Here is a 15,206-nt window from a genome sequence, read left to right as displayed (position 1 = left end):
CTTGAATAATATCATCTACTTGTACCTGTAACATGTATGAAAATAGAGTTTGTCAACAAGAATATTTGTGAGAATACATAAGTTTTAGTTTTAAATATATGTAGAGATAAATCACAATTCATATTTAAACTAGAATTTTGTCCCTCGCGCACTGCCGCGAGAGAGCTTATGGATCTTGTTTTGTTAATGATGTATGCGTCAACCTTGTGTCGTTTATATGAATCGTTCGTATCCGTAGGAAAGCCAAGTTCATGTCTTTTAGAACTCTTTTAACTTTAGTCAAAAAATGCATTTAGCTAAAGAAAACCACCATTCAACTTTTAAATTCTTATAACCTTGTAACAACCAAACCTGATAAACTAATTTAAACACTCAAATGTCCAAGTAATTATAATTTATATATAAAAAAATTATTAATTGAGTAGTTTATGTACACTCACAAACTTCTATACAAAATGCAAAACTTATCATCATCGTCATCAATATAGCAATATGGTAGCGGCAGCCATAGACAGTCGGGCAACGGTAGAGCAAGAGTTAATCAGATTCTCAACATCATCGGGTAAAAGCAAACGGCGCAAAGCATGAAACGGAGAACAGAAGGAACCACTCATTTCTCCGCCGCCGTAGATCACCGGAGCCACCGACAACGCTCGTCTCTTTGTTTCTCTCTCTAGAACCCACCCTTCGTCCTTTCTCTCTGTAGATAGACAACCGCATATCCAACCTTGTAAATGACCCTACACAGCAGCCATGGAGTTGTCAGAGAGAAGACAAAGAGAAGCTTTTCTCATAAAGGAAGCCATGAACAAAAAGAGAGACAAACTCAAGAAAGTGTGAAAACTGAAAAGTAAAGTAAAGCAAAGCTAATGAGATAGTGGGTTTGTCGTAAAGCAAAGCAGAAAAAGACAAGTTGCAAAGGAGGTACACTGTTGAGCATGCTTCAAATGGTTGTAAATTACGCATAAAAAGATGGAGCAGCAGAATAGTAGAAGTTTGTGAGTGTCTACAAACTTCTCAATTAATATATATATATATATATATATATATAATGATTAGTATTACAATTCTTATGAAAATGTAAACAACTAAATAGATGTGGACCCATTCTTATTGATACGAACTCAAAGTACTTGGGTAAATATATGATCATATTAAATGAGGATAGATGAGGATGAGATACCAAACACCAAACACAAAATAAATAATTAAGCACATAGAGCATTATCATAGAGTATGCAATAATCGCACATAAAACATGTATTGAATTGTGTTTTGAATAGATGTGTAAGTAAAAAATGAGTAATTTAAATAGGGTATACATGCCACCCCCCAAAATTTAAAAGATGAAAAAGGGGGATATGTAAACTCACCTCAGAGACGAACAAAAGATGAATAGATAACAGGACGAAAGTGGATCACACGCGAACATTAAAGCCTAAAAAAACGAGAGTAACAGATACGCTTAAGTACGATATTTATTACGACAACTAGTTAAATAATATAATAATATATATAAGGTTTTATTATATGAAATAATCATTTTGCTTTAAGAAAAACATTACTTATTAATTATTATTTGTAGTTTTATAAATATATATAAAATTAGTTTATTTGATTTTTATATATAGTAAAACATTAATATTTAAATTATACTATACATTATATATATATATATATAATTATACATATACGTTAATAAGTATATACATGAACGAACACATGAGTTAAACGAGTATTACAAACCGGTTTTTATTAAGAAAATCTTTATTAGTTATTATTATAATCAGTTTAATTAATTTCTTAAATATAATAATTAATAAAAAGCTTTAAAAAGATAACAAGGTGTAGGGAGGGTCGAACCCGCGACCCTAGTTTAACACACATACAACCCAACCATCTGATCTAGGTTGTCAAGTTTGTTTATAACCCAAACTTAAAACAATATAACCTAAAACAATAAACGCACCATGAACTCTAGATTCACAATCGCGAGATGGGAACCAAGTACGATCGATTCAAATTAGGGCTTTAGGGCTTTAATTCCAGACTAAAAACCGATATCAGTGATATACTTTATTTGACTTGAAGCTTTCGATTCGTTTTTGAACGAGACTCAGAGGTTATTGGCCTAACATTGAATCAAAATACTGACGAGTTGATTAAAGAAAATGAAATTGATGATGGGGTTTAGTAAGCGATCCTTCAGTGATGCTCATCTTCTTGTTGTAGTGCAGCTAATGCAACATTTCCTTGGTTTCTTGGTTGATTGACATTGTTTCTGTTGGGATTTGCAGGAATTTGTGGAGGGTTCTGATTATTTCTTTGCAAGTTCTGTTGTTGGGGAACTACTTGCTGATGATTTTATGGTTGTTGCTTGTTGTAATTGTTATTGAAGTTCCTCTGCTAGCCTTGAATTGATATATAACAATCGTTTATATAGAAAATCGAATTAGGGTTCGATTAGGTTATTTTTGGGAGATTTGATCTATTTTGCTGTAATTGATCAATTATCCGCGTCATGGAATCAGATATACTACGAATATGTTTATTTACATATCGAATTCGAAGTTTAAACATGTTTTGATTGTTAATTGGGGGATACGGGTCGCACGATGGGTCATGGGGTCGGGTTTGGGGCTGGTCCAACCAGGTCAGTTAGTTAAGGTTGGGTTTGAATTTAAATAATATAAGTATTATTATTATTTAAGCAGAATTTGCAAACAGACCCCAATACTTTGAGTGTGGAGACAGAAGTGGTAAAAACAAAATAAGTGGGTCAGGTTTTTGGGTTTTAAATTTGACGAATGTTACAGTTCGGATCTTTTCATAAACACGATGGTTTTTCTCAAAGACTTAAATTTGATCCCGCAAACTTATTACATTCTTCTTTTAATCAGTTTTCCTTTAACTCATAGGTTACTTGCTTTTGTTTATGTTCTAAAAATATTTTAAAATCCTTTATCTTACTTTAACTTCGCCTTGGTGAAGTTATCTTTTGGGCGAAGTTACCAACTTCGCCTCCAGGGTTTCCAAATGGTTTATAACCATCTTCATGGTAAAAATAGGTCAAACTTATTTCCTTAACCCTCGGCGAACTTATCCTACGAATCAACCACGTCAAAATCCTTTTTCGTTCACTTATTAAGGTTCACATTCTTGTGATGATTCATAATTTATTACTTGTTTTTGTTAATTCTTTCTAGATAGGGTGTTTTTATTGATTTTTCGGGAAGAAACTAAGTGTCTTTTATACTCCATCATTGTTAATACTTATGCGATAACGAGTTTGTGTTGACCTTAATCGGCACTTCTATGACCTGCGCTGATCATCTGATTGTTTTTGTTTGCAAAGGGAAAAAGATTTGTGATTTCTGGACTGTTCTTGAGGGCGAAGTTATGTTAAGGGCGAAGTTATGCTCAATTTCGCCTGGATACTAACTTTGCAGACTCTTATGCTTTATGATCAACTTCGCTGGAACCTAATTTCGCCATTAATATGTTAGGCGAAGTTACTAGCTTGGTATGCATTTTTCTAAATTAGCTCGTTTACACTTCAGATATGGCTGAGGTTGCGGGTGCTGGTGACACAGGTGGTGATGGTGGTGACGGCGATAAAAGGCATTTTTTTCTCGGCTCACAACATGTATGTAACCCTAGTTTCCGATACTAGTGGAGCTGAAGATTACGCAGAGATCATCCAGTTTCTTATGCGCTCACGGATTTTTCATTCTATCTCCACTACTCTTCCTATCTACTTGCCAAACATCGAATATTTTTGGAGAACGGTAGAGTATGATTGTCGTGTGGAACCTCCAGTTATGTGCGTTACAGTTAATTAGCAGGTTGTACAGTTTTCAGCTAATCAGATATAGGCAGCTTTCCAATTTGGGTCTGTCGCCGATGATCAGGGTCGTACTGAGTATCAGGATACTTTTCGGAATGGTGCTTTTCTTCGCATGGGTTACTCGGGTCCTCTAGAAGACTCCCAACGTCGCAAAGGGTTCTTACTTGATCAATAGCGTTTCTCTATGCATGTGTTGATTGTTTGCATGACTGGTCGCAAAACTGGTTCTGATGGTATGGGTGTAACTATGCAATCTGCAATGACCGCTTTGACATACAATAAACCATTCAGCTTTGGTCAGATGGTGTTTTATGAAATTGATCGTCAATGGATGGCGGTGGCTAGGGAACGGTTCTTGATGTATCCCAGATTTCTGTAGATGATCCTTAATCACGTGGCTCCGAATCTTCCACAACGTCGTCCTATTTTGTTTGCGGACAGTTTAAACAAAAGAATCTTCGCTCAATTTCGTACATCGAGCGCACGAAGCAATTTCGAGCATCGTTCGAGACACACTGCTTTATTTGGATATCTTGTGAATCCAGCTTATGTTGCTCCACCAGATGATGGGTTTATTGATCCTGCTCCGGCACCTGCTGATATTCCACAACCAGCTCCTGTTGATCCTGCTCTTGTACCGTCTGTTGGGTTTTTAACAAGATTACCAAAGTCATATAAACCCATTTATACGAAAAACGCAACGGATAAAAAAGTTTTAATCTTGTTAATTAGATGAATATAAATGTGCATGTGTTGCTACAATTAATAAGTTAGAAAATATGCATGTTATACTTGAAATTGCTAAAAGATGATGTTTTGAGTTAAGTGTTTAAGTCTGGAAATTTAGTCAAATTATATATTGTAAATATATGTATTGAGTGTACAAAGTGTTTGGCAGGTTTAATATGACTTAACTTGCTTGTCGGTAGCTTTAACAGTCGAAAAATACGACTTTTAACGCGAACTGACAACGATTTTTGAGAACTATATTAGAACAGCCCGTAAACCCAAATAATATATATACCTTACATAATCAAGCTGGAATAACTTGATCTTTGACGGTTCGTGTCGCAACAAAACCGACTCGAAAACGTCAAAATTGCTAGTTTTGTGAAATTTATATATAAATAAGAAATGAACTATTTTAATAAAATAACTTATGAAACTTGTGTATTTCCACACTTAAAGTATTTAAAAATAGTTAAGAACTCAATTTTATAAGAAAAGTTAACGGTTCACCGATTAACATAAAACGACAAAACCGACCGAACCGGAAAACGATTTTATAAATGTGACAAGTATAAGTATATAAAATATTAAATATTCCAGCAACTAAAATATAAATTTATAAAACTTAATATTATTATATAATATTAAATAATATTAAATAATATAATAATATATTATTACTTGTTTATTTGCTAAATAGAATATTTATGCATAAAATGTGCTAGTTGCTACTTGGGTTAAATTTATAAGTTTAGAGACCATGTGTGTGTTGAATGATCATATAGGAGTTGGACTTGAACGGAATCACCAATGTGTCTTTAAAACTAAAATAAACACACGAACAAAAGAATAACATTTCTAAGAAATAAGATGTGTGAAATATTTTAAGTTGATCAAATAACTTAAAATATGAATGAATTATTAATTGTGTACTATAATTAGGACATGAGTCGAGTTGGAATAACCGATCATCTATTAGATGAATATAAAACCAATTTTATATGCAAAACCCAAGCCCCGGATCCATATACAAATTTGCATGCTTACCAATATAAACAACCATAGGGTGTTCATAGCATACTACCTTCAAGAGTCCACGAAAATGAAGGAGTTGATGATATGAAGGGCGAGTCTTCAAGATAGAAGAACCTCAAGCTTGTATACCCTTCAAGCTTCTAACAAACACCTTGATTTTGCTAGGATTTACACTTGGAAAACTCTTCCTTGATATTTCTTTCCTTGGCCGAAATTAGAGAGAAGGAAGAAAGAGTTTACTTGAAACTTGTGAGAGGTAGAGAGAGAGAAAGAGAGAGAGTTGGTTGTGAGCAATAATGCACCACGCAAAATCTACCAACCAAAACTAGTGCATGTCTTGGAATAAATAAAACAATTAAGTGAGGAGAGGGAAGGGAAAATAGTTGTGCAGCCAAAAGATTCCCACCAAATTCAAACTCAAGTAATCAATTTTATTTATTTATGTTATAATATAACATAACATGCAAAATCCAGTATGCATTGCATATTGTTATTTAACCAACTTAAATAACTTCGTATATGCAAAATGCAAAAGTAGTAGGTTTTGCATATTGCTATTTAACCCATTTAAATAACTTCGTATATGCAAAATGCAAAAGTAATAGGTCTTGCATATTGTTATTTAACCAACTTAAATAACATCGTATATGCAAAATGCAAAATCTCTCAGTACATAAATTATCCATATAATTTATTTATTACACAAGTGAAAATATTTAAAAATCCAATTTCCAAATATTCTAAGTGTTGATATTTATTTGTTAGATCATATCTTAAACAAATATCGTGGTGTTTGTCTAGCTTGTTATTGGGTATGACCCAACTTGGATCATAATATACTAGCCACATCAACTCTAATATGTGTCTTGGGCAGACCGATTCCAACAATCTCCCACTTGCACAAGATACATAGAAGATTGATGCAAATAGCAAATACCGCCTAACAACGGTTTACTACCCCTAATATGTATGATGAAGTGCCATTCAATAACATCATCCCCTTCAAGTCCCCGACTTGAAACATTTAGGTGAATCTATCATTTATCATTTTGCCACAGATGTCATGTCAAATCAAGAGACACAGAGTGATCATTCTCTGTTGATTTAACTTAGCAGGCCTTAGACATCTTACTCTCAACGAATAAGAGGGACAATCCCCTTTTGACTACATACGTCTCTCATAATCACCTTGTACCATACCTGATGTTAGCCTTATGTACCGTCATGTTTCAGAGCAGCGAAGAACTAAGTAAAAGCATAATATTTTGTGAATATTAATACCCAATATGTATCACAGGTCGGAGGATACTATGATATTCGCCTTTACTCAAATTTACTTATGACCACTAATCACAAGGATTCCATGCAGTTACATTTGAGGGCGGGTCAGTCCAATATTTATATCCCATAAATATCTATAAGCCTTGGCAGCAAACCCTTGCTCTATATTCATGCCTTATGAATATACACCAATCCATGTTCATAATAGTCTTATCTTCATATTTTTCCCCCAAATATGAACGACTACGGACATTTAGAATAATTAACTTATTCATGTATTTAAGCATGCTAAAATGGAACATAACTCAAAATGTCATAATCATAAACCATATTCAGATGAATGAGTCAAAATAACAATTGTTCTGATATCCAAATACTATATAGATCAAATCCAATCACTAGAATATCAAAGTCCTAAGCCGCAAGTATGACCCTCATGCTTCGGCCTTTCAAGGAGCTTCATGAGTGGATCCGCAATGTTTTGATCGATGTGAACTTTGCGAATACATATCTTTCCTTTTTCAACTTCATCCCTTATGTAGTTGAATCATCGCTCAATGTGCCTTGTCTTTTGATGTGCACGAGATTCCTTGATTTGAGCAATCGCACCCTCGTTGTCATAAAATATCTCTAGAGGATCCTGAATGGTACGGACTATCCCTAGATCGGCAATGTACTTCCTTATCCATGCAGCTTCTTGAGCTGCCAATGAGCCGGTGATGTATTCCGATTCTGTGGTGGATAATGCTACCACATTTTGTTTTACGCTCTTCCAAGAGACTGCCCCACCATTCATAACGAAAACATATCCCGATTGTGATCGAGAATCATCTCGATCAGTTTGGAAACTCGCATCCATGTAACCCTTTACAAAGAGTTCCTCCTCACTAGAGCCATATATTAGAAACATATCCTTAGTCCTTCTAAGGTATTTCAATATGCTCTTAAAAGCCATCCAATGGCTACTTCCCGGATTTTGTTGGAATCTACTTGTCATGCTCAAAGCGCATGACACATCCGGTCTAGTGCATATCATTGCATACATGATGGATCCTATAGCAGAAGCATATGGGATTCCTTTTATTTTCTCTTGCTCATCCTCTGAGCTTGGACATTGAGACCTACTCAATATCGTTCCTCTTTGAATAGGTACCAAACCTTTCTTAAAGTTTTCCATCTTGAACCTTCTCAAGATTTTATCGTTGTATGCACTTTGGTTTAAACCTATCAACCGCCTTGATCTATCCCTATAGATCTTTATTCCCAAAATATAGGCGGCTTCACCAATATCTTTGATGGAAAAACAACTCCCAAGCCAGCTTTTACACCTTCCAAGGTTGGAATGTCATTTCCAAATAGTAGTATGTCATCAACATACAATACTAAGAAAGTAATGATGCTCCCACTAACTTTCTTATACACACAAGCCTCATCAGTGTTCTGACGAATCCAAATTTCTTAACCTCTTCATCAAAACGGTGATTCCAACTTCTAAATGCTTGTTTCAATCCATAGATTGATTTATTTAACTTGCATACTTTTTTAGGATTTTGTGGATCAACAAAACCTTCGGGCTGAACCATATAGACATCTTCCTCAAGATGTCCATTTAGAAAAGCGGTTTTGACATCCATTTGCCAAATCTCATAGTCATAATATGCAGCTATGGCATATAATATCCTAATAAACTTTAGCATTGCCACCGGCGAAAAGGTCTCATCATAATCAACCCCTTGAGTTTGAGTAAAACCTTTTGCTACAAGTCTTGCTTTAAAAGTATCCAAGTTTCCATGCATATCAGTTTTCTTCTTGAAAACCCACTTACTTCCAACCATCTTGGAGTTAAGAGTTGGTACAACCAAATCCCATACTTGGTTGTCATGCATGGATTGCATCTCAAATTTCATGCCTTCAAGCCATTTGTCACAATCAGATTGTGACATTGCATCATAGTATGTGGTTGGTTCATCCGAATCTACCACATAGCATCCATCCCCGAAAAATCCGTATCTATCTTTCGGGCGGAGTGCTAATTCTACCAGATTTGCGAACATTTTGTATTTCTTGATCAACCATTTGATCATTCTCAACAACATCTTGTTGATTGCTAGTATCAACCAAACGTGTATCGGCTTGTGGTTCTCGATCCTCCTCGAGTTCCACAGTTCTACTAGTTCCTTCCATAAGGAACTTAGTTTCCAAGAACTCGGCCTTTTGAGCAATAAACACTTTTTGCTCGGTTGGGTTGTAGAAATAATATCTCATAGAGTCTTTGGGATGTCCTAAAAAGATACACTTAGTGGATCGGCTTTCAAGTTTATTTTAGGTGTTGTGTTTAACATAAGCCTGACAACCCCATACCTTTAAATATGATAATGATGGAACCCTTCCATGCCATATTTCAAAAGGTGTCTTGTCCCCTTTCTTGGTTGGTGCCATATTTAAAATACGGGCTGCCAAGAGCAATGCGAAACCCCAAATGATAGAGGCAATGTGCTTCTAGCCATCATAGATCGAACCAAATCCAATAGAGTTCGATTCCTCCTTTCGGACACACCATTATGTTGTGGTGTTCCGGGTGGAGTGAGTTGCGAGACAATACCACAACTCCTAAGATGATCTTGAAAGGCATCACTAAGGTATTCACCTCCTCTATCGGAACGAAGTACTTTGATGGTTTTATTGAGTTTATTTTCTACTTCATTTTGGAAGACTTTGAATATTTCAAAGGCTTCATCTTTGTGTCTTAACAAGTACACATACCCATAACGACTATGATCGTCGATAAAGGTAATGAAGTATTTTTCACCATTCCTTGTCATTGCCTTAAAAGGACCACATACATCCGAATGTATGATACCTAATAAGTCTTTTGCCATTTCATTAGTTCCACTAAAGGGCTCCTTGGTCATATTTCCTTGTAAACAAGATTCACACTTATCAAATGAATCATCATTCGATTCCAAAAGACCATTCTTTTGAAGTGTATATATGTGATCTTTGTTTATATGACCAAGGCGACAATGCCAAAGATAAGTCTTACTCAAATCCATTTTGAGTGTCTTGGTGCTTGATTGGCACAACTTGTTATCAAAGAATGTGATATCATAAACTAATTCATAAATGCCATTAGACGTCATTTCTTAAAAATAAAAGACATTATTCATGAAAGAACAAATACCATTGTCCACAAACTTTAAATCATAACCATATTGTCTTAAAAGAGAAACAGAGATAATGTTCCTAGTCAAACTAGGAGCATACAAAATGCTTTTCAAAACAACTTCCAAACCATTTGGAAGCTTCAAAATGTAGTCTCCTTGGGCTTCGACAACAACCTTTTCTCCGTTTCCCATAAAGAAACTTGTATCTCCTTTCTTGAAATGTTTATATCTTTTGAACTCTTGTAACAAATTGCAAATATGAGTTCCCATCCGGTATCCAATACCCATATGTTAGAAAAAATAACATTAAGATCAATATTAATCAAGAAAGTTGTACCCGAGGTTTGCCCCGCATCCCTCTTGTTTTTCAACTCTTTGAGATAGGTTGGAAAATCCCTTTTCCAATGTCCTATCTCACCACAACCAAAGCACGGGTCGTCTAAGCTAACCTTTAGCTTATTTTCCTTTGGTTTGGGTGGTTCCGCTTTAGCCTTCCCTTTGAACTTACCCTTGACATGTCCCTTACCTTTGGCAACCTTTGCCTTAGGTTCCGGATGATGCCTCTTCACCGATTGTGTTTCTTCCATATGACATGCATGAAGCACTTGAACCCTTTCAAAGCTTTCCACCCTAGCTTGTACAAGGAACATCAACTTAAGTTGGGTAATCATGTCATATGCCCCATGATTTTCAAAGTCCTTTTGAATATCGTGAATCATAGTTCCCAACATGAGAAAAGAAACTTGCACCGAATCCTCGGTGTATTTCAACCAATCGTTTTAGGCATCTACATCGTCAATGTTTGGTTCGTCAGGAATAGGATCGTCTAATATATTGGATTTCTTTTATTGCTTGAGAACAATTCTCAAATTTCTATACCATTCCATAAAATTGTTGTAGTTAAGACGATCCTTTTAGAGTATGGCTCTTAGTGATAGGTTATGCACGGGTGGGATAATTGCGTTAGGCGGATTGCGGTCATCTACATAATTTAACAAAGCTCAATTTTTATTTTCGATTTCATTAATCATTTTAATCGTTAATACCCTTTTATGTCTTCAAGACAATTAACGATTTAAATCTAGAACCCAACGTTAAATTCACATAGTAGTTAGGTGACCATTATCCTACTATTGAATTAACAAGGTAGTCAACGTTTGACGATTGCAACCCTTTGCAACTTCAAGTTTTATGGGATCGGTTAAACATCATATGTTTAGTTGGCATGTTTAATCCCATCAACACCTTTGTACGCCATGCTTCGGTGACCTTATTCACATGGTTTCCAAATCAAGTCATCCTACTTACACACACACATGTGAATTTGCACATACAAATGGCTAGGTGACCTTTATCCCATAAATATGGCAAACCCACCTCAAACTCACAAGTTTGCTCCAATGTGGTTAGGTGACCTTTATCCCACATCGAGTTCTCAAGTGATTCGAGTGTCGTATAAAAGGATGGTGTTAAACTTTTTTTTTAAAGGGATTTATGTTTTCTAAATTCTAGATTGGAAAACTATTTGCATACATTCAAATGCATGGTACTTTGTTTGGAAAACCAATTTTCAAAGTTCCTTTAATAAAACCCATTTTATTGTGAAATCATTAACCTTTAATAAAACCAGTTTTATTACCTAATGATTTCTAAGGAACCACTTTTATGCAAGTTGTTGATTTTAAGTTAACAATCCATATGCAAAACATAAAACAACCAAACATGCATAAATAAAACAACCACAAGTTCATAACCATAGCCACCTAAACTTGGCTACACTTTTTGACCAAAACAAGTGTGCCAAAAGGTCTCTCCTAAGGGACGAGAATGACACAAGTCATGTGTCGGTGAACTCCTACTTGACTCCGCATCCAAATGCTTCAAGTGTCTACCTTGTTTTGTGACTCTTCCACTTTATTTGGGCTTCCTTTTGGGCTCTAACTTCAACTCATAGCTTTCTTGGGCCTCTATGTTTTGGTTTTGGCCATTGGGCTAAAATCCCATCTTGGACTATGAGGTCCATTAAGGCCTATAACCAAAACCGTAACTTTGTTGCATTTTCTTTTACAAGAATATATCCTAATACATTTTCTTCTAGTAAAAGAAATACAACTAATATACTTATTATTACAAACCAATATGAAATGAATAAATAGATTACAAATCCATATAAAAGAATATTACAACCATATTAAATAATTTAATAAATCAAAACACAAACACACATCCAAACACAAGGTCATGGCTAGGTTATGAACATGAAAATGCATATCTGAATATTCAAACTTGTGTAAATCCAAAATGGTTCCCCTTTTCACCCTTAAAGTTTTCGGCCAAGGTTAAGCAAACCGAAAACATTGGGCTTTTGTCCAAACAAAATAATTAATCATCCATATGAATTAATTCTTAAAGATTACCACATGCATGTAAAGTATAATCTTGAAAAACCAAGGGGTAGCCAAAAAGCCCCAAAACTTTCGGCCATATGGTTAACCACACCATAAAACCCGAATATTTTAGATCTATTGAAGCATGCATCCGTATACGCGGCTCTTGATGCCATTGTTGGTTTTAATAAGATTACCAAAGTCATATAAACCCATTTATATGAAAAACACAGCGGATAAATAAGTTTTAAATCTTGTTAATTAGATGAATATAAAATCGATTTTATATGCAAAACCCAAGCCCCGGATCCATATACGAATTTGCAGGCTTACCAATATAAACAACCATAGGGTGTTCATAGCATACTACCTTCAAAAGTCCAAGAAAATGACGGAGATGATGATATGAAGGGCGAGTCTTCAAGATAAAAGAATCTCAAGCTTGTATACCCTTCAAGCTTCTAACAAACACCTTTATTTTGCTAGGATTTACATTCGGAAAACTCTTCCTTGATATTTCTTTCCTTGGCCGAAATTAGAGAGAGGAAGAAAGAGTTTACTTGCAACTTGTGAGAGAGAGAGAGAGAGAGAGAGTTGGTTGTGAGCAATAATGCACCACACAAAATTTACCAAACAAAACTAGTGCATGTCTTGAAATAAATAAAACAATTAAGTGAGGAGAGATAAGGGGGGGAAAGGTGTGCAGCCAAAAGATTCATACCAAATTCGAACTCAATTAATCTATTTTATTTATTTATGTTATAATATAACATAACATACGAAATCCAGTATGCGTTGCATATTGTTATTTAACCAACTTAAATAACATCGTATATGCAAAATGAAAAATATCTCATACATAAATTATCCATATAATTTATTTATTACACAAGTGCAAATATTTAGAAATCCAATTTCCAAATATTCTAAGTGTTGATATATATTTGTTAGATCATATCTTAAATAAATATCGTGGTGTTTCTCTAGCTTGTTATTGGGTATGACCCGACTTGGATCATAACGTACTAACCACATAAACTCTAATATGTGTCTTGGGCAGACTGATTCCAACACCGTCCACTACTACCTCTATGCTAGTGAAATCTAGCGTTTCCACAGTGGCTTTGTCAGCACCGATATCAACACCGTCCACTACTACCTTCTACGGTGGCTTTGTCAGCACCGGAGATTGTCTCTTTACCGCCTTGATTTGTTACTCCATCTGAGGTGGTTGCTATGTTTGTGTAATCAACTGTGGTGGCTACTACTGGGTCCTCAGTTACTATTCCACCTCCAATTTTTATTCAGTCTTCATCTGAGATTCCAGTAAGTTTGGGTATTCCTCCACCATATGCTCAGGATATTTCTCATATGTCATTTGCATTTGATACTACTGTGTCGGATTCCGAGCGGATCGTGGCTATGGAACGTGTAGTTTTTGAGCAATCAAGGATCAATGTTGTTCAGAATCAGGCCATTCAATGTCTGGTGGCTGAGAATCAACTTGATTCGGCTCTCCTGGTTGAACACGGTAAATTTTTTGATTCTTTACAGAAGTTCTTAGCATCTCAGTTGAGATCAATTGCAAGGGAGACGAGTTGAGAACAAAGAAAAGGTAGGAAAGAGACGATGATCCCAATACATCGAAAAATGCAGGTGGTGAGCTACCAAGAACTTCACAATTTCTTGGGGCTTCTACATCTTAGGGGGAGTCTACTGCTCCGTCTGGTAGTGCTGGTGGTGATACTATAGTAGTGGATGATGAGGTTGATGTTATTGAAGATGTGTTATCATACAGTGAAATCAAAAAGCTTAGTGAACAGCTTGATAATGATAGTGGTTTGGAGGAAGGGGAGATACCGGAAGATGGTGTTGAACATGATATTCCTGGTAGTGGTCAAGAATAGGTGATCCAAGATGACAGTTGAAGTGGTGACTCTGAATGGGAAGAACAACCTGGGTGGAAGGAGGAATGCGTTCATTGGTTTGTTAAAACAAAGAAACCAGAAGTGCCCCCGATGTTCAAAATGAGTTATAATATCAAAGGGTATAATGAATCAAAGAAAGGAATCATTTGTTGGCTCTATGATTATCTGCTCAAAGTGTTTGTGATTAAAAGATTTGATGGCATTAAGTATTTTGCAAAGAAGATGAGATCGTTCAACACATTGCCTGAGTGTGAGGTAAAGGATCTGGCTCGTTTGAAGTTAATTAACAGGAGTGGTGATAGGTATGCTGGTTGGATAGGAAAGATTGTGTGGAATGAAGTGGTCAAGGAGAAGAGGTTTGAGTTGCTAAAACCTCAGAAGGGAAAGTTGATTGAGGATGTTGAAAGGGGAATGCGAGCGGATGGTAAACCATGATGATTATGAAGTATAAACCCATTCTATGTCTGACAGAGATTCCGATGAAGATCATGCCTCAAGATGTGCTGAAAGATTTGGAATGGTGGTATGTTGATTGTGAGACTGCTGAAGCTGTGATGGAAGATCAAGATGAACAAGAGATCTTGAGGGTGTATGATCCTATGCATCTGGTTAACTTGTCCCAAGCTGATATGCAGGTACTTAATGAAAAGAGATCTTTTATATTCCAGCTTGGAAAGATGAAGGGAAGAAGTATCAAAGAGTGGTCTCGTTTTGTGTGAGACAAGGTGTGCATGCCTGAAGATTGTTGGTACAACTTTTAGATTACAAGACAATATGAAGCTATTAGAGAAATGAAGCTACTGCCAAGGGGGATTATGTTGGTGCAGTGTGCCAG

The sequence above is a fragment of the Bidens hawaiensis genome, unplaced genomic scaffold, assembly GCF_021521415.1.
Source record: "Bidens hawaiensis isolate Kalapana, Puna unplaced genomic scaffold, B.hawaiensis_p1.1 tig00030785_1, whole genome shotgun sequence".
Classification (NCBI taxonomy): Eukaryota; Viridiplantae; Streptophyta; class Magnoliopsida; order Asterales; family Asteraceae; genus Bidens; species Bidens hawaiensis.
Note: the sequence above shows the minus strand (reverse complement) of the source record.